Source organism: Cetorhinus maximus, chromosome 21, assembly GCF_964194155.1.
Source record: "Cetorhinus maximus chromosome 21, sCetMax3.hap1.1, whole genome shotgun sequence".
Lineage (NCBI taxonomy): Eukaryota > Metazoa > Chordata > Chondrichthyes > Lamniformes > Cetorhinidae > Cetorhinus > Cetorhinus maximus.
In genome coordinates, this window is record NC_135899.1 from 16529750 (window position 1) to 16535564 (window position 5815).

Below are 5815 nucleotides of genomic sequence, written 5' to 3' on the forward strand. Positions count from 1 at the left end.
GCACCAACATTAAGTTGACTGATCTACTATTTCCTGGGTACATTCTGTCCTGCCTTTTTAAGCATAGGAATTACATTCGCTATCCACCAGTCCTCTAGCACTACACCTTTTCCTAAACAAAATATTTTAAATCTGCAGTAATACCTCTGCTACCTATTCCCTAGCTTTATTTTAAATGTGTGGGTGTGAAACTTCTGGGACAGGGTTTTATCCTCTTTGCGTTTGATTAGATCCCTTTTCTCTTATTTTAATTGCACTTACCTGAAGACTTAGATCATCAATCAATATCATATCTACCTGTTCAAGCTCCCTGTTAAACACTGAAATTAAGTAATCATTTAATTTTTTTCAGAAAAATATACTTTATTCATAAAATATCTGAAAGGACATTACAAAACATTTCTAAATCGCCATCACAAAAAGTGCAATTAGATTCAAATTTTACACATGGATCACGAGGTGTTTCAAAACAATCAATGGATATTACAGTCATTTCAATATGGTCATTACAGACAGTCAGACAGTGCAATGGTATTGGAGTTATCGACACACATCCTGTTGCACTCTGAGGTGTTTCAATACAACAATGATACATTTAGTATTCACTACATGCATTCATTATGAGCTATAAAGCCCGGGGTGTCGAGTAATCATTTAATATTTCTGCTCTGTCTCTGTCTTTATCTGTGGCATTATCCTATCTATCCCTTAATGGTCCTATTTCCATTCCAGCCTTCCTATTTTTGTTTATGTGCCTGTAAAATATTTTATTTTTTACCTTCCTTGATAATTTACTTTTATAGGGCTCCTCTTTGCTTTTCTAATTTTTTTTTGATTTCTCTCCTAATCACTTTATATTTCCTTCGTCATGCACCCTCTGCTGCCCATGTACTTAACATTTGCCTCTTTCCTAATGCACATTTGCCCCCTTATGTCTTCATGGATCCATGGAGTCTCTCTAGTGCTGATTTAGTACTTTCGTGTCGAGCAGAATGTATTTTTCCTGTATTCTGTTGAACACTGTTCGAAATGTTTTCCATTGTTGTTTGCCAATTCTGTTGCCCATTTTATTATCCCCAAGTTCAATTCTCAGACCCTCAAAATCAGCTTTTTTCAAATTGATTAATCTGGCTCTCGTCATAATTGTGATACAAAATTGGCTGAAAAATAGTAAAGAGAGAGTAATGGTCCATGGATGTAGCAGATAAAGTTCAGTGTTGAGAATTATGAGGTGATGCACCTTGTTAGGAAGCACATGGACAGACAATATAAAATAAGGGGTGAAGCTTTGAAGGGCATACAGGAGCAGAAAGACCTGGGTGTATATGTGCAGAGATCATTGAAGGAGGCAGGATAGGTGGAGAGAGTTAATAAAGTATATAGTATGCTGGGTTTTATTAATAGGGGCATATTGTAAACGAGAAAGGAGTTTGTGCTGAATTTATATGAGACACTCATTAAACCTCATCTGGGATATTGTGCACAGTTCTGGGTGCCACACTATAGGAACGATGTGATCGCATTGGAGAGATTGCAGAAGAGGTTCACAGGAATGTTTCCAGGGATGAAAACTTCAGCTAGGAGGATAGATTTGAGAGGTTGGCACTATTCTCCTTAGAGAAAAGAAGGCTGAGAGGAGATTTGATGGAGATGTTCAAAATCACGAGGGGGCTGGACAGAGTAGATAGGGAGAAGCTGTTCTCACTCGTAAAAGGATCAAGAATGAAGGGGCACAGATTAAAAGTGATTTGCAAAAGAAGCAAATCTGACTTGAGAAAAGCTTTTTCACACAGCAAGTGGTTTGGGTTTGGAATGCACTGCCTGGAAGTGTGGTGGATGCAGGTTCAATTGAAGCATTGGAGAGGGCGGTCGATGATTGTTTCTATTCAAATAATGTGCAAGGGTACAGGGAAAAGGCAGAGCAATGGCACTAGCTCATAATGCTCATTTGGAGAGCCAGTGAGGACATGATGGGGGCCTCCTTCTGTGCCGTTAGAATTCTGAGTCTGTGATTATGTCCTTCTCTATCATCATCTTATGGTCACTATTGCCTTGGTGTGTTCCCTTTCTTTTCCTTCTCTTATCTGCACTGGTTCATTCCCATTACTCGGTCCAATAGAGAATCTTCCCTGTCCCAGATCTGGTGCCAATATGCCATGAAAAGGAACCCCTCTTTCTCTTTCTAGCCCTTTAATTGTGGAGGGTGATGGAATATGGTGGAGCCACTACATAAATATTTGGCACCTTTTTCATACAAGTGGCGTGGAAATAAATGTTTAGGCATGGTCGAGAAGAATATGGAAAAAGAAATAATGGTGACAACTGTGGAAAAATACAGATTTTATAAGAAAATCATAGCAGAGCTCAAGGTGACTAAGTCACCAGATTTGATGTCACGTAACCTGGACTATGAAAGGAAGTCAGAGAGGAGCTAACAGAGGCTCTGCCTCCAATTTGCCAAATGTCCTTATATATGAAAATTGTTCCAGGGCTCTTTGGGAATGAGAGAAGAATTACTTGGGTGATTATGGACCACCCGGACGAATATGGTGTGAGCGAATTCATAATTTTAGATGATACGTGTAAATGTCTGGAATTGCACAAGTTGACGAAGAAACACAGATTTAATGGGCGTTATTAAATCAACTCTTTGTTCTACGTCAGTCTGATATTCCATTTCATTCTCTTCACTGGGGGCTGAATTTTCTGTTTGTCGAGCGGGCGGGCCCGACCCAATCGGCAGCGGGCACGGAGACGATCGCCGCCGGGGAAACGGGCAGCGCTGCCATTTTGCACGGGCGGGCCAATTAAGGCCCACCCAACACGTTTCAGACTCCCGTGTCCAGCTGGAAATTCTAATCTGCAGTGGCATGTTCAGACCATGGGTTCCAATGGGGAATCGACAGTCTGTATAAAGAAAGGCCAGGCAGCCTCCTTTAGGCTATTCACTATGGCCAGCGACCGGGCACCAGAAGAGGTGAGTGCAGAGGAGTAGGGGGGCAGGCTGCAGGCTGCAGGGTAGGCCAGCAGGGGTCCAATGTGCCACTCGGTTCTCCGATGCCTGCCTTGCTGCCCTCCTGGAAGATGTGTCAAACCGTTGGGAGGTTTTGTTTCTGGAGGATGGGAGGAGGAGAGCCCCCCACGTGACCAGGCAGGCATGGCAGGAGGTGGCAGAGGCTGTTAGCTCTCAAGATGCTGTGTGGCACACAGGAACACAGTGCCGCAAGTGCTTCAATGATTTGTTGTGCTCTGGAAGGGTGAGTACCATGTCGGCCGTGGCCATTTTACCCAGCAGGTACCCTTAGCCCTTTGAGGCCCTCCCAACCCTTGCGGTTCCCAGGGTTATCTGTCTGTTGGCCTCGGTGCCACACCTAGTTGCGCCTCCTTGCCATGGGCGCTAAGACCCGTGTGTTATTCAAAATGATGGACGCCAAATGTGTCCAAGGTGGCCGTTAGGGGAGGGGGTTGGGAGCAGCCATACTATCTACTGGTGACTGATCACCAGTAGTATGGACAGGAGCCGCTGGAGACCTCAGATGGGCCACTGTGTTTGGGGTGCATGGTGCGCGTGCAAAGTACATGAGCGATCAGCCCCAATAAATGCTCTTCTCTGCCCTGCAGGCAAAAACCGAGAACAATAGCCGGGAGCGTCTGCGGACTGGTGGTGGGCACGCCGTGCTGCAGCACATCACCACTTGTGAGGAGCAGGCCATGGAGCTGGGGAGGAGGCAGGTGGCCAGGTCGGCAGGTGTCGGCGACGCTGGGGTTCAGCGGCCTGGTATTTGAGGGCCACAGTCCCATCCACTCTGTCTCCCCACCATCCAAAGCACTGATGCTTGTTGCAATCGTTAATGCAGCAACACTGTTCATTCACAGACTGATACAGTCAGACATGTGGGTCATACACAAAGGTGCCTCGGCCCCTTGAGGATGCGCATCTCTAGCACCTTCCAATGTCGCCTTATCCCACTTGTGACCACTATCGCATCGCTGCTGCACATCCAAAGACTTATTGCATCTTAGGAGGTTTTGTACCTCCACCACCCTTTCAGCCAGTGCATCCCACATTACTCTGTCCAAAAGGTCCTCAGCACCTCACCTGTCAACCTCATGGCACTCAACTTAAATAAATGCCACCACATTAGTCGTCCCTGCGCCAAAGTGAAATGTTGCCTTCTGTCCACCTGGTCTATGCCCCTCATAACAGTATGAAGGTCAATAATGTGACCTGTCAATCTCCTGTGCTCCACAGCAAATGTCGCAAGTGTATGAAATGTTTCCTCATAACTCCAACTCTCCAGGCCAGCATGCATCCAGGTCAGGAACCTCTGCACTCTCCCCACTCAACTACCATCCCTCCCATGAAGCGCAGATCACAAGTGAATGCAGAAGTGTAGATGTGGCCTCGACAGCATTTTCTGCACCTGCAACATGACCTCTAATTTCCTACATTCTATTCCTCGGCTAACAAATGCAAGTCTGGCTTTGACCTTGTTAAACGCCTTATGTTCTTCTTCTGCTACCTGAACGGTTCTGCCCAACAAGATCCCTGTAATCGTCGTGACTTCCCACGGTCCTACCATTACTCATGTATTCCTGTACCTTGTTTGTCTTGCCCAAGTGCTTAACTGCACACGTATCCACATAACGTTCCACGTGGCAATCCTTAGGCCATCTGACCAGCCTGTCTGTATGTGCGTGTAATGTTTGGGCCTCCTCTTGACTATTTACCACCCCACCAATGTTCATCTCCTTAGGTTCTTGAAGGTTGAGTGCATTATGAGGCTGGAGGGGAAAGGGATGAAAGGTGTTACTGACTGAACGCTAATTGATGCACTGTCCTTGTTGTTAATTTCAGCATCATCACCAACAAGTCCAGAACCCCCCACCCCCTCCACACCTGAGGGCCAAGACTTGCAACTTGTGTCACATCATTTCAGCGAGCCAGGCACCAGCGCAGCGACAAACACATCGGTGGGGATTATGACATCGGCTAGTGTCCCGGGGCACAGTGGAGAGGGCACTTCACAATCGCTGGAGGAGATGGAATGGACAGAGAGTGCCTATGGCGCCAGCAGCTGGGGGACTGCACGGGACAAGGCACATGCTGAGTCAGGCAGTGATGATTTGCCTCTGGAGATGTCAGCCATGCAGCAGCTGCAAGAGAAGCGGCAGGGTGCGTGGGAGCATCTGGCAGGGTTGCACAGGGGTGTGCTTCACTTGGTCTGTGTGGTGGAGGAATCCAGGCAGAGTGTCAGCGATGGCATGAACCTCAGGACAGAGCTGCAGGCTTCCTCCATTGAGAGATTGGCGACTATCATGGAGAGGGGCTTCCAGCAGATTGAGAATGATCTGATTGGGTAACGCTCTGACCTACAAGCCCTCACATCGCTAATGGCCACAGGTGGCCATTGGCAATGTGGGAGATGTTCTGGGCGCCAAGTGTCGCAGCTCAGTGCCCGTTCATTTGGGGTGAGCAGGGAGGTCCAATGTGGCCTCATGTCAGTGCAGCAGCTGCCTGTCATTGCTGCGAGCTCCTCTCAGGGCGCTCCGGATGAGGGCAGCAGCTCCTCCGCCCCTCTGCCAGTGACCGTTGCATCCGTTGAGGCTGGGACAACTGGGGAGTTCTGGAACTGGCCACTCCCTCCCAGGCAGGGCCAGCACAAGCTCCATGGGCCAGAGGATGCCCGCCAAGGTCATCGAGGCCAACAGGACAGCAGAGTCAGCAGGCTGTCTCACAAGCCACTCGGAGCAATGGGGCAGCACCAAGACCTGGCAACCCACAAATGTAAGCATAAGGAATGTTAGGCACTCC